The sequence below is a fragment of the Neovison vison genome, chromosome 2 (assembly GCF_020171115.1).
Source record: "Neovison vison isolate M4711 chromosome 2, ASM_NN_V1, whole genome shotgun sequence".
In the NCBI taxonomy this organism is placed as follows: domain Eukaryota; kingdom Metazoa; phylum Chordata; class Mammalia; order Carnivora; family Mustelidae; genus Neogale; species Neogale vison.
In genome coordinates this window covers 160,711,694-160,737,979 of record NC_058092.1, presented here as the reverse complement: position 1 = coordinate 160,737,979, position 26,286 = coordinate 160,711,694, and the positions used below count along the sequence as shown (strand labels likewise).

Here is a 26,286-nt window from a genome sequence, read left to right as displayed (position 1 = left end):
GGTATTTACCCCAAAGATACAGATAAAGTGAAAAGAAGGGCTATCTGTACCCCAATGTTTATAGCAGCAATGGCCACGGTCACCAAACTGTGGAAAGAACCAAGATGCCCTTCATTGGACGAATGGATAAGGAAGATGTGATCCATATACACTATGGAGTATTATGCCTCCATCAGAAAGGATGAATACCCAACTTTTGTAGCAACATGGACAGGACTGGAAGAGATTATGCTGAGTGAAATAAGTCAAGCAGAGAGAGTCAATTATCATAGGGTTTCACTTCTTTGTGGAGCATAACAAATAACATGGAGGACATGGGGTTTCACTGCTTTGTGGAGCATAACAAATAACATGGAGGACATAAAATTTTAAATTTTAAAATTTAAAAATTTTTTTAAAAAAATTAAAAAAAAAGGAAATTAAAAATAGAGCTTTCCTATGACCCTGCAATTACACTACTGGGTATTCACCCCAAAGATACAGAGGTAGTGAAAAGAATGTTCATAGCAGCAATGGCCACGCTCATCAACTGTGGAAAGAACCAAGATCCCCTTCAATGGACAAATGGATAAGGAAGATGTCCATATATATTATGGAGTATTACGCCTCCATTGGAAAGGATGAATACCCAACTTTTGTAGCAACATGGACAGGACTGGAAGAGATTATGCTGAGTGAAATAAGTCAAGCAGAGAGAGTCAATTATCATATGGTTTCACTTATTTGTGGAGCATAAAAAATAACACGGAGGACACAAGGAGATGGAGAAGGGAGCTGAGGGAAATTGGAGGGGGAGATGAACCATGAGAGACTATGGACTCTGAAAAACAATTTGAGATCTTTGAAGGGGTGGGGTGGGAGGTTGGGTGAGCCTGGTGGTGGGTATTGTGGAGGGCACGTATTGCATGGAGCACTGGGTGTGGTGCATAAACAATGAATTCTAGAACACTGAAAAGTAATTAAAAATAAATGAATAAAAATTTTGGATCATCAGTGCAGGAAATAGTGATTTAAAATATACATTAGTAGAGAAGATGGTTCAAAATGGCCACATAGGTAGATCCGGAGCTTACCTCCTCCCAAGGACACAACAAACCTACAACTACATATGGCAAACCTCCTTCTAAAGGGGGACTTGGAAACTGGATGAACAGCACTTCCACAAGACACAGCCTGAGACAGGTAGAGGAGGCAGAAATCTTGTCTCACTAATGGAAAAACCACACCCAGGCATGGCATTGCACAGTCCAGACAGATCTCAAAGGTATGGAAATTTTCCCAGAGGAGTAAGAAATTCAAACTCACATCAGGCTTTATATCCTGCACAGATGAGATGGCCCCCCAAACAACTGGCCTTCAAAACTGACAGGGAATCACCCATACAAACTATAGGAATCTAGGGAGGGAAAACCCATTCTTAAAGGGCCTGTGCAGACTCATTTGACCCAGAAACCAGCACAAAAATACCAGACAAGAAGCACAGAGACTACAGGTAAAGGAGACCCCCTATTAACTTTGGGCCACCTGTTGGAGAGGCAGGGGACACTGGTTCTCTCCCCGGGACTGAGATACCAGTGGCAAGCCATTTTTGCTGTCTCCTTCTGTCATGCTGATCCGCCCTCTAGACTGCTAGTGTCAGGGGGTGCACGCTGCTGAGAGCCCCACATGACCCTGTGCTTCTGTGTGGCCTCACAGCCAAGGGGGCGATAACCCCGCCCACCAGAGGAACCTGGCAGCCAGGTGGCTGGGAGGACAACTTGCAGTCCAAGCACTGCAAGGAGTCCAAGCACAGGAGGTCACGTGCAGCCCACACAGGGGAAAGCCCTGAGCAACGATGGTCTATGGAGGCCTAGGGGACTGTGTTTCTGTGCCCCATAGGACATCTACATACAGTCGCTCCTTCAAGACTGGGAGACATAGAGAACTACCTAATACACAGAACCAGAGACAGGCAAAATGAGGAGACAAGAAAATATGTTCCAAACAAAAGAACAACAACAACAAAGAATAAACAAAAAATAAATAAATAAAAATGTAAAAAAAAACCGACAAGACAAAACTTCAGAAAAAGAACAAAACAGAAATAAGCAATCTACCCAATAAACAGTTCAAAGTAATGGTCAAAAAGACACTGACCTAGGGAGCAGAAATGAGTGCACATATTGAGAACTTCAACAAACAGAAAATATAAGAAAGTACCAATCACAGTTGAAGAATACAGTAACAGAAATGAAAAATACAGTAGAGGGAATAAACAGCAGATTAGATACAGAAAAATGGATCAGAGGTCTGTAAGACAGGGTAGTGGAAATCATCCATAATGAACAGCAAAAAAAGAAAATAATAATAAGTTTAAGTACAAGATAGTTTAAGGGACCTCTATGACAACATCAAGTATACTAACATTCACATTATAGGGATCCCCCCCAAAAATAGAGAGAGAGAGAAGGCAAACAACTTTTTAAAGAAATAATGGCCAAAAAGTTCCCAAACCTGAGGAAGGGAACAGACATTCAGGTCCAAGAAGCACATGGAGTTCCCCCCAAAATCCCCCCCAAAACCGAGATAAATCCATGCAAAGTCACGTTACAATTAAAAGGTTAAAAATAAAGTGAGAATCTTAGAAGCACCAAGAGGAAAAAAAAGGGCAGAACCCCCCACCCCTTGGATTATCAGCTGATTTTTTTCAGCAAAAACTTCTCAGGCCAGGAGCGAGAAACACAATATATTCAAAGTGCTAAAAGGAAAAACTAACAAACAAGAATACTCTACCCAGCAAGGTTATCATTCAGAACTGAAGGGGAGGTAAAGAGTTTCCCAGAAAAGCAAAAGCTAAGGAACTTACTGCATCAACACTAACTGGCTCTACAAGAAATATTAAAGGGACTTCTTTAAGGAGAAAACACCATAAGGAGAAGTAAGAAATACATTTTAAAAATCTCTCTGGTAAAGGCAAACATATGGTACAGATAGCAGATCAATAACAGAGAAAGTCAGCATGAAGGTTAAAAGAAAGAGTAGAAAAATCAATTCTATCTACAATAATTACTCAAGGGACACACAAAATAAAAGGATGTAAGACATGACATTAAAAAGACATGGAACGAGAGTAAAAACGCAGTGCTTTTACAACAGGCGCCAACTCACGCAACCACCAGCTTAAAACAGACTGCTGTATACGAGGTTGTTATACATGAACCTCATGGTAACGACAAACTAAAAGCCTGTAATAGACAAACATGCATAAAAGAGAAAGGAATCCAAACATCACATGGAAGAAAGTCATAAAATCACAAGAGAAAAAAAGGAAACTACAAAATCAACCAGGAAACAACCAATAAAATGGCAATAAATACATACTTTTCATTAATTACTTTTAATGCAAATGGATTAAATGCTCATTAAAAGACTTAGGATGGGGGCACCTGGGTGGCTCAGTGGATTAAAGTCTCTGCCTTCGGCTCAGGTCATGATCTCAGTGTCCTGGGATCGAGCCCCGCATCGGGCTCTCTGCTCAGCAGGGAGCCTGCTTCTCCCTCTCTCTCTGCCTGCCTCTCTGCCTACTTGTGATCTCTCTCTGTCAAATAAATAAAAATAAAATATTAAAAAAAAAAAAAAAGACTTAGGATGGCTGAGTACATTTCACAAAACTAAACTAAACGAAACGGGGAAAAAAAACCCCCAAAACAATAAGGTGGACTGTAAGGGCCTATTTAGCCAGAGCTGCTCCACCTTGGTTGAACAGCCATTTTGTTGTTTATGCAGTAAAACCTAAACTGACCCTGCCCACCCCACCCCTCCGCGGGAAACCAGTAAAATGTGGTCCACCAGTCCCTGGTAACAGAGCCCAAATACAAGGACGGGGAGGGTCAGGTGGAGATAACAGAACCCAGCTGCAGGGATGAGTCGGGCCAGGTGGAGACATCCAATCAGTGGGGCGGGCATACTGTCTCCCTAGCTACCAAGGAGAGTGGGCCGCACCTTTTGGGCGCCAATTCTGACCAAGGTGATAGGCTAGTTCAAATAGCTACATGGGGTGAATTGTAATTCAGTTGGCCACCTGTGTGTGACCTAGCATGACTGTGCAGCTTTCTCTGTGTGTTACAATCTCATTCGCCACCTGTGTGTGGCCAGGCTCAACCACATGGCCTTTGCTCTATAAAAGTCTGTGAGGCTGGGAGGGGTCCCTCTCTGTAAAAGGCGGCCCCGAACGGTCAGGTTTGATTCTCGATGCTTGGCGCACAAATAAAGCTTTGCTTGACCTTCGCTTTGTATCAGTCTCGCGTCTTTGATTACGGGCCTCTCAGGAGGAATGCTGGGAAGATGGAGAACCCTCAGCCTCACCCTGTTCCACAGACAGAATTAAACACCCATTTCAGCATAAAAAACCAGAAAACAACCTGAAGGCAGAACAAACTCCAGAACTAAATGCAGAGAAAAGACCACATGTAAGAGGGCAAGAAGGGTGGAAACACAGTGAGAAGCTAAACAGACTATGAGCCTCCCAAAGATGGGAGGAACACGCAGGCCGGGAGAAGGGGAACAGACTATCACACTAAGATCACACGGGGAAGATGAATTCCCTTAATATTTGGCTTTGAAAGCCAAAGTGGCTGAATTTTATGAGTCTGTTCAACCAGCGGGACTTTAAGTCTGGAATTCTAAAAATCAGTGGGCCCAGCTGTGGAAGAGCCCAGAGAATGAGCAGCTCAGTCCTTGCCCTTAAATAAAGAGTCAAACAGGGACGCCTGGGTGGCTCAGTGGGTTAAGCCGCTGCCTTCGGCTCAGGTCATGATCTCAGGGTCCTGGGATCCAGTCCCGCATCGGGTTCTCTGCTCACAGGGAAGCCTGCTTCCCCCTCTCTCTCTGCCTGCCTCTCTGTCTACTTGTGATCTACTTGTGATAAATAAATAAAATCTTTAAAAAAAATAAAAAAAGAAAGAGCCCAACAAATAGCCTAGAGAGATACAGAACAGAAGCAGCAATTTGAAACATGCTTGGGGCCCATGGGAGGGAGATTTATTTACTAATCGCAGGTCCTAGAGGGGCAGGGGTCACTGGGGTACTCTGTCAGGAACAAAGAAACTGACAAGCACCATTTCCCTCCCCCGCCTTCCCCCCAGCATAAATACAGAGCAATCTGTGGGAACAAGCGCTGTGCTGACTTTCACTACCTAACTTGCTTCCATCCCTTCCCACACCCTTGGCTTCAGGCATATGCCCCTTCAGCCAGGCGTGCTTCAGTTCACTTCTGGACCTCTGCTGTAGAAAACCAGCAGTGTGCAAACCTTGCTAACACTGCTGCCCACCACACACACACACACACACCCCCGTCCCCCATGTTGCAGATCTACAGCCTCCAATACACTTCTGGATGGGGCCCATTCAAAGCCGGGCCACAAGCCAGGCAGTGTGCAAGCAGCCCTGGCAGGGGCTGGCCTGACTCCCAGTGACTACTGCCCCAGGGCGAGGGGAATATGACCACACACACCAGTCTGAATGCTCACCCAGCAGAGGAGTGGAGGCAGACATCTGCTCTGACTGCAGGTCCCACCCACCAACTAAAGCTTCATGGGGAACAACACAGAGCACCCAGAAGTTCAGAGCTACCACAGCTCTGGCAAATGCCTGTTCTCACTCAGCTCAAGTCCTGGCAGCCCAAAGACGGGTCCACTCACACTGCAAGGACCAAACACTGCCCACAACAAAGAGAGCCACTGAGGATGAATGGACTGAAGTCACAAGGGGCTCAGCCACCACAGCAGGATGCCTATAACACACACTGGACACACCCCTGAGGCACCAGGTTCCAAAACGGGGATACCACACTAGAGGACACTACAGGAAATCCTCATAAAGCTACAACTTTCAAGACCAGGAGACATAGGTGACTCTCCGAACACAAAGAAACAGACACAGAGAGTTAGACAAGATGAGGAGACAGAGAAATAGTTCCCAAATGAAAGAACAAGACCAAACCACAGCAAGAGACCTAAGCAAAATGGAGATAAGTTATATGCCTGACAGAGAATCTAAAGTAATAATCATATCACTGGATTTGAGAAAAAAGTAGAGGATGTCAGTGAGACCCTGAACAGAGATAAAGAAGATCCAAGCAAAGATGAAGGACAAAACAAATGAGATTAAAAATACACTAATGGAATAGACAGCAGGGACCAAAGCAGAAGAATGAATCAGTGACCTGGAAGACAGAGTAATGGAAAGTAATCAAGCTGAGCCGATAAGAGAAAAAAAAAATGCTAAATGAGAACAGACTCAGGGAACTCAGTGACTCCATCAAGCATAACATTTGCAGTATAGAAATCTTAGAAGGAGAAGAAAGAAATAGGGGGCAGAAAATTTATTTGAAGTAATAGCTGAAATCTTCCCAAGTCTGGGCAAGGAAACAGATATCCAGATCTATGGGACACAGACACCCCCCAAAAAATCAACCCAAAGTGGCCCACATAACGACACAAAGTAATTAAAATGGCACAAAAGTAGTGATAATGAGAGCATTTAAAAGTAGCAAGAGACGGGGCGCCTGGGTGGATCAGGAGGTCTGCCTTTGGCTAAGGTCATGATCTCAGGGTCCTGGGATCAAGCTCCGAATCAGGCTCTCTGCTCAGCGGGGAGCCTGGTTCTTCCCCTCTCTCTCAGCCTCTCTGCCTACTTGCGATCTCTGTCAAATAAATAAATAAAATCTTAAAAAAAAAAAAAAAGTAGCAAGAGAAAGAGAACTCCATAAGCCTATCAGCTAATTCTTCAGCAGAAACCAGGCAGGCCAGAATAGAGAAGAATGATATATTTAAAGCACTTAAAGGAAAAAAATCTGCAGCCAATAATACTCTATCAAGCAAGGCTGTCATTCAGAATAAAAGGAGAGGTAAGAGTGCATGACCACTAAACCAACCCTACCAGAAATGTTAAAGAGGACTACTTGAGCAGAAAGGAAAAACCATGAGTAAGAGTAACAAGTAGGAAACACAAAAGCAGTAAAAATAAGTATATCTGTAAAAATCACTCAGGCCATGTATAAAATAAAACAATGTAAAGTACGATACCATCTACCTAAAATGTGGGGAAAGAGAAGTGAAGAATAGGTTTAAAATTAAGCAATCATCAACTTAATGCAGACTGCTATATATGTAAAATGTCATTTACAAACCCAATATTAAACACAAATCAAAAATCAGTAACAGATATGCAAAAATAAAAGAGAAAGAAATCCAAGTAAATCACTGAAGAAAGCAGACTTACCATTAGAGAGGGGAGCAAGGGAAGAATGGAATACAGAAGAAGTATAAAAACAACCACAAAGTTAGTAACAAAAGAGCAAAAAATACATACCTATCAATAATTATTTGGAATGTAAATGGAATAAATGCTCTAATTAAAAGACAAACGGTTGGGGGGGTGCCTGGGTGGCTCAGTCTGTTGAGCATCTGACTCCTGGTTTCAGTTCAGGTCAAGATCTCAGGGTCCTGGAACTGAGCCCAGCATCAGGCTTCACTCAGCATAGAGTGCTCATCCATCCCCCTGCCCCTCTGCTCCTCCCTGTGCTTGCATACGCCCACGCTTTCTTTCTCTAATAAATAAGTGAATAAAATCTTTAAATATTTTTTAAAAATCTAAGATCTTTAAAGAATAATAAAATAAATTTTTTAAAAAGGACACAGAGTGACAGAGTGGATTTATAAAAAAAAAAAAAAAAAAAGACCAGGGGTACCTGGGTGACTCAGTTCAATTAAGCATCTGAATCTGGTCATGACCTTGGGGTTCCGGGATCAAGTCCCACATCAGACTCCCTCTCCCTCTGCTTGTGCTCTCTATCTGAAATAAATAAATTCTTTAAACATACACACACACACACACACACACACACACAACCCATCTATATGCTGCCTACAAAAGACTCATTGCAGAACTATAGACACATGCAGGCTTGAAATGGGGGAATAGAGAAACATCTGTCATGCAAATGAATGTCAAAAGAAAGCCAGAGTAGGGATGCCTGGGTGGCTCAGTCAGTTAAAGCCTCTGCCTTAGGCTCGGATCATGATCTCGGGGTCCTGGGATGGAGTCCTGCATCAGGCTCTCTGCTCAGTGGGGAGCCTGCTTCCTCCTCTCTCTCTGCCTGCCTCTCTACCTACTTATGATCTCTGTCAAATAAATAAATAAAATCTTAAAAAAAAAAGCCAGAGTAAAAATATTTACACTGGGCAAAACAGACTTTAGAACAAAAACCATAACAAGAGACAAAGAAGGATACTATATAATCATAGAGGGAACACTCCAACAAGACGGAACAATCATAAATATTTATGCACCCAACATGGGGGCACCCAGATCCATGAAACGGTTAGTAACAAACATAAAGGAACTGACTGATAGTAATACAATAACAGCAGGGGACTTTAACACCCCACTTATATCAATGGACAGATCATCCAAACAGAAAAACAAGGGAACAGTGGTTTTGAATGACACTGGACCAGACGGATTTAACAGATATAATCAGAACACTCCAATCTGAGCCAGCAGAATACACATTCTTTTCAAAAGTACACAGAACAGGGACGCCTGGGTGGCTCAGTTGGTTAAGCAGCTGCCTTCGGTTCAGGTCATGATCCCAGCGCCCTGGGATCGAGTCTCACATCGGGCTCCTTGCTCGGCAGGGAGCCTGCTTCTCTCTCTGCCTCTGCCTGCCTCTCTGTCTGCCTGTGCTCGCTCTCTCTCCCTCTCTCTCTGACAAATAAATAAATAAAATCTTAAAAAAAAAAAAGTACACAGAACATTCGCCACAACAGATCATGTAACAAGTATGAATTTAAAAAGATCAAAACCACACAATGCTATGAAACTAGAAATCAACCACAAGAAAAAATGTGGGAAGAGTCAAATATATGGAGGTTAAATAACATGTTACTAGGGGTGCCTGGGTGGCTCAGTGGGTTAAGCCTCTGCCTTTGGCTCAGGTAATAATCCCAGGGTCCTGGGATCAAGCCCCCCATCGGGCTCTCTGCTCAGCAGGGAGCCTGCGTCTCACCCCCTCAGCCCTCTCTCTCTATCTGCTGCTCTGCCTACTTGTGATCTCTCTCTCTCTCTCTCTGTCAAATAAATAAATAAATAAAAACCTTAAAAAAAAATAACGTTACTAAACAATGAAAGGGTCAACCAAAAAAAAAAAAATCATACAGGAAATAAAAAAATACATGGAACCAGGTAGTGGGTATTATAGAGGGCACGGATTGCATGGAGCACTGGGTGTGGTGAAAAAATAATGAATACTGTTTTTCTAAAAATAAATAAATTGAAAAAACAAAACAAATACATGGAGACAAATGAAAATGAAAACACAACAGTCCAAAATCTTTGGAATCCGGCAAAAGCAGTTCTAAGAGGGGATGTTCATAGCAATATTGGCCTACCTCAAGAAGAAAAATAAAAAACCAAACAATCTAACCTTACACCTCAAGGAACTAGGGAAAAAAAAAAAAAAAAAGACCGAAACCAGCAGAAGGAAGGAAGCAATAAATACTGGAGCAGAAATAAACAATATAGAATCTAAAAAAATAGAACAGGTCAGTGAAACCAAAAGCTGTTTCTCTGAAAAGATAAACAAAATATATAAACCTTGGAGTGCCTGAGTGACTCAGTGGGTTAAAACCTCTGCCTTTGGCTCAGGTCATGATCTTCGGGTCCTGGGATCCAGCCCCACATCAGGCTCTCTGCTCAGCGGGGAGCCTGCTTGCCTTCCTCTCTCTCTGCCTGCCTCTCTCTGCTTATTTGTGATCTCTCTCTGTCAGATAAATAAAAATCTTTAAAAAAATTGATAAGCCTTTATCCAGACCCATCCAATCAATACAAATAACCAAATAAATACTAAAAAAAACCCAGAAATGAAAGACAAGATAAAACTGACACCACAGAGGGACGCCTGGGTGGCTCAGTTGGTTAAGCAGCTGCCTTCGGTTCAGGTCATGATCCCAGCGTCCTGGGATCGAGTCCCACATCGGGGTCCTTGCTCGGCAGGGAGCCTGCTTCTCCCTCTGCCTCTGCCTGCCTCTCTGTCTGCCTGTGCTCGCTCGCTCTCCCTCTCTCTCTGACAAATAAATAAATAAAATTAAAAAAAAACTGACACCACAGAAATATAAGATTAGTAAGAGAATATTATGAAAAATCATATGCCAACAAATTGGACAACCTAAAAGAAATGGATTAATCCTAGAAACATATAACCTATCAAAATTGAAGCAGGAAGAAACAGAATATTTGAATAGACCAATTACTAGTGATGAAATTGAATCAGAAAACAAAAAACACCCAACAAACAAAACTCCAGGACCAGATGGTTTTACAAGCAATTTCTACCAAATATTTAAAGAAGAGTTAATACCTATTCTCAAACTGTTCCAAAAAACAGAAAAGGAAGGGAAACACTTCTAAATTCATTTTATGATGTTTGCATTATCCTGATTCCAACACCAGATAAAGATACCACAGAAAAGGAGAACAGACCAGTATCTCAGATGAACACAGATGTAAAAACCCTCAACAGAATATTAGCAAATTGAATCCAAAAATACATTAAAAATATTCAAGTGGGACTTGAATGAGTGGGACTATCAAGTGGGACTTATTCTTGGATTCCCAAATCAATAAATGTGATACACCACATCAATAAGAGAAAGGATAAGAGGGGCGCCTGGGTGGCTCAGTGGGTTAAGCCTCTTCCTTTCGCTCAGGTGATGATCCCAGGGTCCTGGGGCCAAGCCCCGCATCAGGCTCTCTGCTCAGCAAGGAGCCTGCTTCCTCCTCTCTCTCTGCCTGCTTCTCTGCCTACTTGTGATCTCTGTCAAATAAATAAAATCTTTAAAAAAATTTTAAAAAGAGAAAGGATAAGAACCATATAATCATCTCAATAGATGCAGAAAAAGTATCTGACAAAGAACAACCACAATTCATGATAAAAATGCTCAACAAAGTAGGGTTAGAGGGAACATACCTCAACATAACGAAGGTCATATATGAAAAACCCACAGCTAATATCATCCTAAATGGGAGAACTGAGAACTTTTCCCCCAAGGTCAGGAATAAGATAAGAATGTCCACTCCTACCACTTTTACTGAACATAGTACTAGAAGTACTAGCCACAATAATCAGACAAGAAAAAAGAATAACAGGGATCCAAATTACTTAGGAAGAAGTAAAACTGTCACTATTTGCAGATGACATGCTTCTCTATACAGAAAACCCTAAGGACTCCACCAAAAAACCTACTAGAACTGATAAAGCAATTCAGTAAAGTTGCAAATTCAAAATCAATACATAGAAATCCACTGCATTTCAATATACTGATAATGAAGCAGCAAAAAGAAAAATTAAGAAAACTCCCATTTACAACGGAACCCAAAATAGTAAAATACCTAAGAATAAACTTAACCAAGAGGTGAAAGACCTGTACTTTAAAAATGATAAAACACTGATAAAAAAAAAAAAAAACCAAAGTTGACAAAAACAAATGGAAAAACATTCCGTGTTCACAGACTACAAGAACAAATATTGTTAAACTGTCCATACCACCCAAAGCAATCTACACACTTAATGCAATCCCTATCAATATACCAACAACATTTTTCACAGAACTGTTAACAAATAATCCTAAAATTTGTAAGAAGCCATAAAGTACCCCAAATAGCCAAAGCAATCTTGAAAAAGAAAAATGAAGCTGGAGGTATCACGATTCCAGATTTCAAGTTATAGTACAAAGCTTTTAGTAATTAAAACAGTATGGAACAAAAATAGACACAAAGATCAATGGAAAATAATAGAATGCAAATAAATAAACCTACAATGTTATGGCAAATTTTTTTTTAAAGATTTTTTATTTATTTATTTGACAGAGAGAGAGATCACAAGCAGGCAGAGAGACAGGCAGAGAGAGAGAGAGGAGGAAGCAGGCTCCCTGCTGAGCAGAGAGCCCGATGCGGGACTCGATCCCAGGACCCTGAGATCATGACCTGAGCCGAAGGCAGCGGCTTAACCCACTGAGCCACCCAGGCGCCCCATGTTATGGCCAATTAATCTCTGACAAATAAGGGAATATGCAATAGGGGAAAAGAATATGCAATAAGACATCCATTCCTGATTAAAACAATTCAAAGTATAGGAATAGAAGGAACATTCCTCAACTTCATAAAATCTATGAAAAACCCACTGCAAATATCATCCTTAATGGGGAAAAGCTGACAGCCTTCCCTCTGAGCTCAGGAACACAACAAGGATGCCCACTCTCGCCACTCTTGTTCAACATGGTACCAGAAGTCCTAGCAACAGCAATCAAACAACAAAGAGAAATAAAAGGTATTCAAATTGGCAATGAAGACATCAAACTCTCTCTCTTCACAGGTGACACGATACTTTATATGGAAAACCCAAAAGTCTCCACCCCCAAACTACTAGAACTCACACAGCAATTCACTAAGGTGGCAGGATCCAAAATCAATGTACAGAAATCAGTTGTTTTCTTATACACTAACAATGAAAATACAGAAAGGGAAATTAGAGAATCAATTCCACTTACTAGAGCACCATAAACCTTAAGATACCTGGGAATAAATCTAACCAAAGAGGTAAAGGATCTGTACTCGAGGAATTACAGAACATTCATGAAAGAAACTGAAGACACCAAAAGATGGAAAAACATTCCATGCTCATGGATCAGAAAAATAAACATTGTTAAAATGTCTATACTGCTTAGAGCAATCTATACTTTCAATACCATTCTGATCAAAATTCCACCAGCATTTTTCAAAGAGCTGGAACAAACAATCCTAAAATTTGTATGGAACCAGAAGACCCCACAGTGCTAAGGAAATGCTGGGAAAAAAAAAACCTGGGGGCATCACATGGCCTGATTTTAAGCTTTACTACAAAGCTGTGGTCAACCAAGACAGCATGGTACTGGCATAAAAACAGACACTTGGACCAGTGGAACAGAGTAGAGAGCCCAGATATGGACCTTTGACTTTATGGTCAAATAATCTTTGACAAAGAAGGAAAAAAATATACATTGGAAAAAAGATAGTCTCCTCAATAAACAGTGCTGGGAAAATTGGGACAATTATGTGTAGAAGAATGAAATGCAACCATTCTCTTACAGCATACTCAAATATAAACTCAAAATGGATAAAAGACCTCAAGGTGAGGCAGGAGTCTATCAGAATCCTAGAGGAGAACAAAGTCAGTAACCTCTTTGACATCGGCCACAGCAACTCCTTTCAAGGTATGTCTCCAAAGGCAAAGGAAACAAAGTGAAAATGAACTTTTGGGACCTCATCAAGAGCAAAAGCTTCTTTCTGCATGGCAAAAAAAAACAGTCAACAAAACAAGGGGTAACCCATGGAATGGGAGAAGATATTTGCAAATGACAGTACAGACAAAGGGCTGATATCCAAAATCAATAAAGAACTCCTCAAACTCAAAACACACAAAACAATCACATAAAAAATGTGCAGAACATGAACAGAAACTTTTCCAATGAAGACATACAAAGGGCTAACAGACACATGAAAAAAGGTTCATTATCATTAGCCATTAGGGAGATTCCCATCAAAACAATACTGAGATACCACCTTACAGCAGTTGGAATGGCCAAAATCAACGAGACAGTAAACAACATGTGTTGAAGACGATATGGAGAAAGGAGAAGAGTTAATACCTATTTTAATTCTGTTACACTGTTAGTAGGAATGCAAGTTGGTGCAGCCACTTTGGAAAACAGTGTGGAGATTCCTTAAGAAATTAAAAATAGAGCTTCCCTATGATCCTGCAATTGTACTACTGGGTATTTACCCCAAAGATACAGATGGAGTGAAAAGAAGGGCCATCTCTACCCCGATGTTCATAGCAGCAATGGCCATGGTCGCCAAACTGTGGAAAGAACCAAGATGCCCTTCAACAGACAAATGGATAAGGCAGATGTGGTCCATATATACAATGAATATTATGCCTCCATCAAAAAGGACGAATACCCAACTTTTGTATCAACATGGATGGGACTGGAGGAGATTATACTGAGTGCAGTAAGTCAAGCAGAGAGAGTCAATTATCATATGGTTTCATTTACTTGTGGAGCATAAGGAATAATATGGAGGACATTGGGAGATGGAGAGGAAAAGTGAGTTGGGTAAAATCGGAGGGGGAGATGAACCATGAGAGACTGTGGACTCTGAGAAACAAACTGAGGGTTTTGGAGGGGAGGGGGATGGGGGTGAGCCTGGTGGTGGGTATTAAGGAGGGTGTGTATTGAATGTAGCACTGGGTGTGGTGCATAAACAATGAATTCTGGAACAATGAAAAGAAATAAAAAAAAAGAATATGCAATAAGAAAAAGACATTCTCTTCAATAAATGGTGTCTGGAAAACCGGACATGCAAAAGAACTTTCTGACACCATACACACAAATAAACTCTAAGTGGATTAAGTACCTAAATGTGAGACCTGAGACTATAAAAATCCTTAAAGAGCACACAGGCAGTAATTTCTCTGACACAGGCCATAACAATGTCTTTCTAAATATGCTTCCTGAGGCAAGGGAAACAAAAGCAAAAATATACTGTTGAGACTACATCAAAATAAAAAGCTCTGCACAGCAAAGGAACCAGCCAACAAAACTAAAAGATAACCTAATGAATGGGAGAAGGTATCTGCAAATGACATCTGATAAAGGGTTAGCATCCAAAACATAATACAGAACTTACACAACTCAACACCAAAACCCCACAAATAATCCAATTTAAAAATAGGCAGAAGATATGAACAGACATTTTTCCAAAGACAACATCCAGAAAGGCCAACAGCCACATGAAGAGATGCTCAACATCACTCACATCAAGGAAATATGAATCAAAACCTCAATAGATATAGCTAAATAAAAAACACAAGAAACAACAAGTACTGGCAAGGATGTGGAGAAAAAGGAACCCTCGTGATGGAAATGCAAACTGGTACAGCCACTGTGGGAGACAGTACAGAAGTTTCTCAAAAAATAAAAAATAAAACTATTCTATGATCCAGTATTTGCACTACTGGATGTTTATCCAAAGAATACAAAAACAATCTGAAAGGATATATGCACCCCTACATTCACTACAGTGTTATTTACAATAGCCAAATTTTGGAAGCAACCCGAGTATCCATCAACAGATGAACAGATAAAGAAGATGTGGACTCTGTGTGTGTGTGTGTGTGTGTGTATATATATATATATATACATACATATACATATATATATGTATGTATATATACACACACACGCATACACATACACACACTGTGGAATATTATTCAGCCATAAAAAAGAATAAAATCCTGCCATCTGCAACAACATAATGGATCTAGAGAGTATAATGCTAAGTGAAATGAGTCAAAGAAAAATACCATATGATTTCACTCATATGTGGAATTTAACAAAAGGAAAAAATAAGAAACAAACCAAAAAACAGACTCTTAACTACAGAGAACAAACACAGGTACCAGAGGGGAAGGGCTGGAATATGGGTGAAAGAAGTGAAGGGAATTAGAGTACACTTACCTTCATGAGCACTGAGTACTACAGAGAATTGGACTGTAGACCTGGAATTAATATACCATTGTACATTAACCATACTGAAATTAAAATAAATTTTTTAGGGGCACCTGGGTGGCTCAGTGGTTTAAGCCTCTGCCTTCGGCTCAGGTCATGATCTCAGGGTCCTGGGATCGAGCCCCACATCAGGCTCTCTGCTCAGCGGGGAGCCTGGTTCCCCCTCTCTCTCTGCCTGCCTTCTGCCTACTTGTGATCTCTCTCTGTCTATCAAATAAATAGATAAAAATCTTTTAAAAAAAATAAAATTTTTAAATAAATAAATAAACATGCAAGACCTATCTATACACTGCCTACAGGAGACTCACTTCAGATCTAAAGACACACACCAATTCAAAGTGAAAGGATGGAAAAATATATTCCACACAAACAGGAAAGAAAAGAAACATGGCATAGCAATACTTATTTTAGGCAAAATAGATTTTAAAACAAAGACTGTAACAAGCGACAAGGGCATTACATAATTTTAAATCAACCCAACAAGAAAATGTAACAATTGTAAATACTTATTCACCCAACATAGGTGCTCCTAAATATATAAAGCAAATACTAACAAACACAAATGAATAAATTAACAGCAATACAGTTGGCTGGAGAGACCACCCAACCAGAAAATTAATAAGAAAACACTGGCCTTAGAAGATACGTTAGATCAGGTGGACTGAATAGATATATACAAAACATCCAATCCCAACACAGGAGATAGTAATTCTTTTCAACTACACATGGAAATTCTCTAGGAAAGACCACACATTAAGACCACAAAATAAGTCTCAATGAATTTAAAAAGGCTGAAATCGTATCAAGCAACTTTTCCAAACACAATAGAATGAAACCAGAAATCACTTACAGTAAGAAAAAAAAAACCCTCCACAAACATGTTAAGACAAAGAACATGCTACTAAATAACCAATGGATCCATGAAAAAAAATCAGAGAAAATTTAAAAATACCTTTAGACAAATGAAAACACAACATTCTAAAACATACAGGAGGTAGCAAAAGCAGTTCTAAGAGGAAAGTCCATAGCCTACCTCAAGAAAAAGAAAAACAAAAAAAATTAAACAGTCCAACCTTACACCTCAGGAGAATAGAAAAAAAAGAAGTACAAAATTAGTAAAAGGAAGGAAATAATAAATATCAGAGCAGAAATAAATGGCGACAAAAAATGGTAAAGTTCAATGAAATGGGTTCTTTGAAAGAAACAATATTGATAAACCTTTAACCAGACTAATCAAGCAAAAGACAGGGTCTAATAAGTAGAATCAGAAATGAAAGAAGTTACAACCGATACCATAGAAATACATGGGTCATAAGAGACCACTACAAATGATTATATGCCAACAAACTGGACAACCTAGAAGAAATAGATAAATTCTTAGAAACATCCCATCTTTCAAGATTCAATCAGCAAGGATGCCTAGGTGGCTCAATGGGTTAAGCTGCTGCCTTTGGCTCAGGTCATGATATCAGGGTCCTGGTATAGAGTCCCACATCGGGCTCCCTGCTGAGCAGGGAGCCTGCTTCCCTCCCTTTCTCTCGCTCTGCCTGCCTCTCTGATTACTTGTGATCTCCTGTCTGTCAAATAAATAAATCTAAATCTTAAAAAAAAATTCAATCAGCAAGAAACTAAAAATCTGAAGAAACCAATCACTTGTGAATGAAATTGAATCAGTAATCAAAAAACTAATAAATTGAGAGGCAATGTGGGGGCTTTGGGAGGTAGAAAAAGAATACATGAAACAAGAGGGATCGGGACAAAGACAAACCATATGAGACTCTTAATCTCACAAAACAAACAGGGTTGGAGGGGTGGGAGTTTGGTTATGGACACTGAGGAGGGTATGTGCTATGGTGAGAACTGTGAAGTGTAAACCTGGCAATTCACAGACCTGTACCCTTGGGGCTAATAATACATTATACGTTAATTAAAAAAAAAAAAAAACTCCTAATAAAAGTCCAGGACTTAGAAACCTTCACAGGTGAATTCTACAAAACATTTCAAGAACTGTTACTGCTTATTCTTCTCAAACGCCTCCAAAAAACTGTAAAGGAAAGAATGTTTCTACTCCAAACTCATTCTACAAGGCCAACATTACCCTGATACCAAACCATACAAAGACACTACCAAAAAATTACAGGCCAATATCCCTGATGACCATAGCTGTAAAAATCCTCAACAAAATATTAATAAACTGAATTCAGCAATACATTAAAAAGATCATACATGTGCTCAGGTGGGATTTATTCTGGGGATGCAAGGTTCTTTAAATATCCGCAAATCATTTTGTTATGCCCCCAATAATGGGTCCGTGATTAAAGGAGCGAGACTGATATAAAGCAAAGGTCAAGCAAAGCTCTATTACACGCCAAGCATCAAGAATCTAACCGAACGTTCAGGGACACACATCTTACAAGACAGGGAGGGCGACCCTGTGAAACAGACTAGCTTTTTTTTTTTTTTTTAAAGATTTTATTTATTTATTTGACAGAGAGAGATCACAAGTAGGCAGAGAGGCAGGCAGAGAGAGAGAGAGGAGGAAGCGGGCTCCACGCTGAGCAGAGAGATCCCGGGACTCGAGATCATGACCTGAGCCAAAGGCAGCGGCTCAACCCACTGAGCCACCCAGGTGCCCCTCACAGACCAGCTTTTAAGGGCAAATGCCATGCAGTCAGGCCTGGCCATGCACAGGTGGCCAATGAGATTGTAACACACACAGGAAACACCACAGTGATGCTAGGTGACCAACTGAGTTACAATTTACCCTAGTAGACATTTGACCCAGCCTATCACCTTGGTTGGGATTGGTGCCCCAAAGGCTCCCAAAGGGTGGGCCCCATACTCCTTGGTAACTAGGGAGACAGTATGCATCCCCCCCCCCACCATTGATCGAATGTCTCCACCTGGCCTGACCCACCCTTGTATTTGAGCTTTGTTACCTGGAGCTGGTTTCTGGGACTTGTTTTTAAGTAGGTCCCCTGGGGGAAGGGGAGCAGGGACAGTTTAAGGGTTAAACAACAAATTTATTGTTTAACCTCAATGGAAGCTTCTGGCTAAAATAAAAATATAAAATAGGTCCTTAAAATTTAATATGCTGTACCACATTAACAAAACAGAATGAAAATCATATGAACATCTCGACAGATGCAGAAAAAGCATTTGCTTAAATTCAATATCCACTTTTTTTTTTTTTTTTTAAAGATTTTATTTATCTATTTGACAGAGATCACAAGTAGGCAGAGAGGCAGGCAGAGAGAGAGGAGGAAGCAGACTCCCCGCTCAGCAGAGAGCCCGATGCGGGGCTCGATCCCAGAACCCTGGGATCATGACCTGAGCCGAAAGCAGAGGCTTTAACCCAGTGAGCCACTCAGATGCCCCCTCAATATCCACTTTTGATAAAAACTCTCAACAAAGTGAGTACAGAGGAAACATACCTCAACAAAATAGAGATCACGTATATGACAAACCCACAGCTAACAACCTACTCAATGGTGAAAAGCTGAAAGCTTCTCCTCTCAAATCAGGCACAAATCTGCCCACTTGCACCATTTGTATTCAACACAGTACTAGTCCTGGTCCTAGTCACAGCCATTAAGCAAGAAAAAGAAATAAAAGGCATCCAAATTCGACAGGAAGAAGTAAAACTGTTGCTATTTGCAGATGACATACTATAAAAAAAAAAACCTAAAAAACTCTAAAGTCTCCACCAAAAAACTATTAGAATAAATGAATTCAGTAAAGCTGCAGGATATAAAAACCAGTATACAGAAATGAGTGCTTTTCTATACGCTAATAGTGAACTCTCAGAAACAGATATTAACAATCCCATTTACCATTACATCAAGAAGAATAAAGTACCTAGAGATAAATTTAATCAAGGCGGTGAAAGACCTAGAATCTCAAAACTCTAAGACACTGATGAAAGAAACTGAAGAGGACACAAATAAATAGAAAGATAGACGATGTTCACCGACTGGAAGAATTAATAATGTCAAAATGTCCAAACTACCCTAAGCAATCAAAAGATCTGAGGCAGGGCACCTGGGTGGCTCAGCAGGTTAAAGCCTCTGCCTTCGGTTCAGGTCATGATCCCAGGGTCCTGGGATGGAGCCCCACATCGGGCTCTCTGCTCAGCAGGGAGACTGCTTTCTCCTCTCCCTGCCTGCCTCTCCCCTTTGCCTACCTATGATCTCTCTGTCAAATAAATAAATAAAATCTTAAAAAAAAAAAAAAGATCTGATGCAATCCCCATCAAAATACCAACGGCATTTTTCACAGAACTAGAAAATATAATCCTAAAATCTGTACAGGACCACAAACAAACAGAACAAAAGACAAATATCCAAAACAATCCTGACAAAAAGAATAAAGCTGGAGGTATCATTCTCCGAGATTTTGAAGTACACTACAAGGTAGGGTAATAAAAAACAAAGAGATAAACAGAACAAAACAGAGAGCACAGAAATAAGCCCATGGTTACATGGTCTATTAATTTATGATGAAGGAGGCAACAATGGGGAAAAGACAGTCTCTTTAATAACTGATGTTGAAAACGTGGACAGCTACATGCAAAAGAGAAACTGGGCCACTTTCTTGTAACAAATAAAAAGATAAACTTAAAATGGGTTAAAAACTTATAAAATATAGGACCTGAAACCATAAAACTCATACAACATAGGCAGTAAGCTCTTTGACATCAGTGTCAACAGCATGTTTTTGGCTCTGTCTCCTCAGGCAAGGACAAAATAGTAACAAATGGGCCAAAAACAAAATAAAAAGCTTTTGCACAGTGAAGGAAACCATCAACAAAACAAAAGGGAAGCCTACTGAATGGGAGAAGATATTTTTAAACTATACCCCAATAGGGGTTAACAATGAAAATACATAAAATACATATATAAAACATCCAAAATACATAAAATAATACAACTCAGTATCAAGCAAAGAGTATGATTAAAAAATGAGGGACGCCTGGGTGGCGCAGTTGGTTGGACGACTGCCTTCGGCTCAGGGCGTGATCCTGGAGTCCCGGGATCGAGTCCCACATCAGGCTCCCAGCTCCATGGGGAGTCTGCTTCGCTCTCTGACCTTCTCCTCGCTCATGCTCTCTCTCACTGTCTCTCTCAAATAAATAAATAAAATCTTAAAAAAAAAAAAAATGAGCAGAATACCTGAATAGGCCTTTTTCCAAAGAAGACATACAGATAAGCACCAGGTACAAGAAAAGATGCTCAACATCACTAACCCCCGGGGAAATGCAATCCAAACCCACAATGAGAGATCACCTCACACCTGTCAGAATGGCTAAAATCAAAAAGACAAGAAATTACAAGTGTTGACAAGGATGTGGAGAAAAGGGAACCCTGGTACACTGATGATGGGAATGTAAACTGGTACAGCCACTGTGGGAAACAGTATGGAAGTTCCTCAAAAAATTAAAAATAGAACTGTCATATGGTCCAGCAAATCCACTTCTTGATATTTACCCAAGAAAATGAACAATACTAATTAGGAAAGGCATATATAATCTTATGTTCATAGCAGCATTTACAATAGCTAAGATAATGGAAGCAACCTAATGTCCATTAGTTGAACTGGTAAAGATGTGGTTTATATGTATAATGGAATATGACTCAGACATAAGAAATAACAGAATTTTGACATTCGTAACAAACACGGATGGATCTAGATGGTGTTAGGCTAAGTGAAGTATGTAACAAAACAGAAAAGAGACTCATGTTTCCAGAAGGAACGGGGTAGGAGGGATGGAGGAAACACGTGAAGGAAATGAAGAGACAGAATCTTTCAGTTATAAAGTAAATAATAAAAGGGATATAATGCAGAATATAGTCACTAATATTGTAACAATCTTGTAGGGTGACATCACCAACTAGACCCCCAAGACATGACCTTTACCACCCAGCTCCTTCTACCCACCAACCTTGGTATCCTGCATTTTTCCTTAAGCTCTTCTTTACAGCTTATGTCTTAATTCAGGCAAAAGACCCTGTGGGCATAATATCCCATGATGGAAACATCTCAATCAATAATTACCAAACGAGCACCTGGGTGGCTCAGCTGGTTAAGCGACTGCCTTGGACTCAAGTCATGATCCTGGAGTCCCGGGATTGAGTCCCGCATCGGGCTCCCTGCTCTGCAAAGGGGTCTGCTTCTCCTGCTTACCTCTCTCCTCTCATTCTCTCTCTCTCTCAAATAAATAAATAAAAATAAAAATAATAATGACCAGAGGAAGAACTCTGGTGGCCCTAAACCCCTGACTCAGGCTTGTACAGAAGGACCAAGGAGTGACCTCCAGAATAACCAACAATTACCTTGACCTCATTATAATACTAATGTAATACCCAGGAGAAGCACAAACTTCACTTACATAACAACCCTTTCCCCTCGCCTAGGGGAGTCCCAGCTTTGAAAGTTACTCCCCAGGATCTCCTTACTGGATGCAAATAAAGCTTCCTTTGTGGGACAGCTCACCCAGGTGTAGTTTCTGACTCACCAAGGAGCAGACTCCTGTTGGTTCCATTATAGTAACAGATGTTTACTACATATACACATAGTCAATAATACTGTAACAACTTTGTGGTGGTAGATGTTCATTAGATTTATTGTGATCATTTCATAAATAACGTATATAAACCTTATAAATACAGACTCAATGTTACACCTGAAACTAACACAATATATGTCAATTATTCTTCAATTAAAAAAGAATACCAAGTTCATCGGATCATGCAGGCAAGTTAGTAACAGCAGGAGGAAAGACGACGTTAATTGTGATAAGCAAAATTAGCACTAATTGTCCTTATTTTTGCCACCCAAATCCTAAAGTTGCTCAAACAAAAATAAAACCAAATAATAAATTCAGGATACATGCATAGAAAATCTCTAATTTGGAATTTATTACTAAAAATAAAATAATAGCAAAGAGTCCTGTACAATTACTAAAGATATTCATTTAACTCTTCTCGCCTGTAAAGTGAGAATAAGAATAGCATTCACCTTACAGGTTTGTTCCGATTAAATGAATTAATAAAACAGTGGAATAGTAAGTGCTTTATAAATGCTTGCTCTTATTTTAATAGGAGGCATTGCTCTTCCTCCTCCACATTAAACAAGCCAAAAAGAAAAAAAATCCAGGGGCGCCTGGTCCGTTAAGCTCTGACTCTGGCTGGGGTCCTGATCTGGGCTCCCAGCTCCCCGGAGAGTCGGCTTGTCCCTCTCCCTCCGTCCCTTCCCCGGGCCCATGCTCTCGCTCGCTCTCTCAAATAGATAAATAAATAAAATCTGAAAAAAAGAAAAAACCCAATCCCTTCGATAACAATGATATAGTTTCCCTTGTGGCTTATAACAGCAACTACTACCGGCGGGGAGGGGCGGAGGCTGCTGTGCATCAGCCGCAGCTTTAAGATAAAAGTACTCATCTGATAGAAGTTCACATTAACTAGCTCCAGGGAAGCCTTGAGGTCGTCGAGCAGAACTAAAAGAGAAACGAAAGTGAATCTTCCTACATTTACTTCCGCCAATTCTGTCACTACACCGCACCACAAATACGCAGTAACCGCATCTACGAGTTTCTATGAACAAAACACTGCCTCCCTCTAGGTTTACCACCTAACTGTAACCCCAGCCTGCCACCAATTTAGACTTTAGTCAAAGCCTCACAACCCTTCCGCTCCGTCAAATTCAGGAAGGGTGAATCCGAGCCAACAGAAAGGACAGAGATGCCACGGCCGCACTGATCACCGACATCAAGCCCAGAGAGTAACCCGGTTTAAACCCCAGGCTTGCGTGAAACCCGTCATTCCCAAAGGGACGGGTCCCGCTGTTTATTCGCTTCACAAAAAGCCACCATCACGTTTCCCCGACAGTCAAAGCTACTACGCTCCCAACTTTTTAACACTGCAGTCAAATGACTCGGCATCTAGAACGAACGCGTCTGCTGAGAGTCCGGAGAGCAGAGGAGGTTCGTCCCCAGGTGTCCGGAGCCCCCGGGGGCCGGCGGCGCTAGGCTGGGGCTGGGAGCCCGCAGGTGCGCAGGGGAGGGGAGGGGAGGGTCTGCGGCGGGGCAGCCGGCAGCCGCCGCCCGGAGGGCCGGGCCACAGGTCCCGCGGGGAGTCCCTCCCGGGAGCCTCCCGCCACCCCGCCCCACGCGGCCGCGGAGAGAACCTGTGGAACGGGTGTCCCCCAGACGTCCCAGACACCAAACTCCGACTCGCAGACGGCGACGTCTGGGGCCCCTCCTCGGCCGCCGCTCCCCCCGCGAACCGCCGTCGGTCGACTCACCCCGGGACTGGCGTCGCAGGCGTGCGGCGCGCACCGAGCTGTTCCTCCGCCGCAGCGCGTCCCCGGGACCCCGGGAGGCGTGGGCGACTACGGCAAGCCAGAGGAATCAGTCCGCCTCCGTTTCGCGGTTCGCAGGCCCCGGAGGGAGTCGCCGGCGGCCCCGCCTCCGTGTGTCGGGCGCGGTCAGGGCGCTGCGCGCGTGTGGCCGCGGATCGCCGCCAGGCGGACCTTCCGCCCTCGGCTTGCTGAGGGACGGACCGGGAGGGAGGACAGCTGCGTGTGTTTTAAGAATTCCTGAGCGCGCCCGCCTGCCTCTGCCCGGCTCGCCTGCCCCGGATGGGCTGGAAAGGAGAAAACTGGAGCACCCTGGGCCCCGCGTGTTCCGCCCGCGCACGTGTCCCGGCCTCTGCCTCGGGTCAGAGTGCAGATGGTGCTGTGAAAGATAACCCGCCCTGGAGGCGCCCCCTTTTGCCCGTACACAACCTGGGTACCCGTGACATGGGCGGGGAGCGGGTTCGGTACCACTGCACGGCGCCCAGCCCCGCGCGCCGCGTCGGGCTACTTTAACTTGGACTTGCCGCAGCTGTGGACGACTCGCCAAGTACTTGACGAGTTGGTTTTCTAAGTTACACGCCTCCCCTACGGAACAGTGCCAGCAAGATGGGGCACAGTTACGAGCAGACTTAGATGTCCAGTAAATAACCGATTTCTCAGTCAGGGACCCACACTGGCCGCTGGTTTGCTGTAAAAACAAATGCAAATCAAATTATGTAAGCTACTTGAACAGCTGGCTGCTTGCCATCTGTTTCCTATTAGGCACCGCAAAGATTTCATGTTCAAGCAATCGGCGTGGAGTCTGCCTGTCTCTCGCTCTCCCTTTGCCCCTCCTTCCCACTCTCCCACCCCTCGTCACGCACTACCCTCCCCTCCCCTCTCCGCCCACCCCCATTTCATGCACACTTCTGCGCGCTCTCTCTCTCAAATAAACTAATTAAATCTTTAAAAAAAGAAGATACTACAGTGGTGCCTTGTAGACTCAATGAGTAAGCCCCAATAAGAACTACATGTACGTTGTGACTTGTCGCATACATAGTTAAAATTATGAAAAAAACTTTGCAAAACAATTCTCTTGTTATGCAAAGCACTCTAATTTTTCATTTAAAAAACGCTGCCACTAAAATGTTTGCAAGACCCATTAGCGCGTTATCAACTGAGGTTTGAAAAACATTTTCAGGGATATATTGGAGTTGGATCATACTGGCTTGGGAGACCCAATTTTGCACTTCATTTCCATGCTGGAATCTTGAAATTGGCCACGAGTGGAAGTATTTACACCACACCACTACCACCTAAGGCTTTCCCCCACTCACCCCACCCCCAAAGCTGGATATTAAACATTTACCACCACATTACTGACTCTACTCCTATGAATGATACAGTACAGCGGAGAAAGCTAATGATGGAGGAGACAGGGGATAATTACAAGAGTGGTTCTTGAGATGATTTTGTCCCCGAAACACAGCAATAAACATTCAGAATATCAGTTCAAAACAATAACGTAGATGTTACAAATTATTTGCGGACAGTTGCCTTAGAGTTCCAAAGCTGAAGGGATCGTTTCTAGTTGCATCAATGTCTTTTCATCACTTTATTGACCTCTTTCCTCACCCAAGAAGACACACTTAAGAGGGGCTGCCAATTTAGAATTTGTACGATATAAAAAGAGTGTCTTAGAAGCAAAATGTGAACAAATTTTAGTGCCCCAATTTTATAAAAAGCAGTAAAAATAATTTTAGTTTTATGAGTTGAAACTGTATGCTCTTCTGGTTCCTTAGTAGGATTAACACCTTTAGAAAGAAACACCTGCCACAGTTTATTAATAACGTGAATCGTGTTGTTTACAGGTAGGAAGCACTTCTGGTGGTGATTTTGTTTGTTACTGTGTTGCTGTGTTTTTGTATTATAATTAAAATTTTTAATCTCCAAGCATTGATTGGATGGTGGTGCCAGGACTGGGAAAATAGGCCTCAAATCAATAATTTTGGAATACAAGTCAGGTGTGCTAAAACACTGTAAAGAACTTTAAGTAAAAACTTTGATGGGGCGCCTGGGTGGTTCAGTGGGTTAAAGACTCTCCCTTCGGCTCTGGTCATGATCCCAGTGTCCTGGGATGGAGCCCCGCATCAGTCTCCCTGCTCAGTGGTGAGGCTGCTTCCTCCTCTCTCTCTGCCTGCCTCTCTGCCTACTTGTGATCTCTGTCAAATAAATAAATAAAATCTTAAAAAAAAACTTTGATAGATCACACTGTGCATTTAGAAGTCAAAACTCTAGAATA

General features: G+C 41.8%; 1 protein-coding gene across 7 annotated transcripts in view; it reads right to left on the bottom strand.

Annotated features, from left to right (window-relative positions):
* The window catches only part of LGALS8 (galectin 8), a 49,991-nt gene extending 25,949 nt beyond the window's left edge, over positions 1-24,042 (bottom strand). For 4 of the 7 annotated variants that reach the window (XM_044239407.1, XM_044239408.1, XM_044239406.1 and 1 more), the window contains exon 1: positions 23,952-24,041. The gene's annotated coding sequence lies outside the window, so the exon portion shown is untranslated. The other 3 variants (XM_044239403.1, XM_044239405.1, XM_044239404.1) reach the window with 2 other exon arrangements.
* Between the last annotated feature and the right edge of the window lie 2,244 nt (positions 24,043-26,286).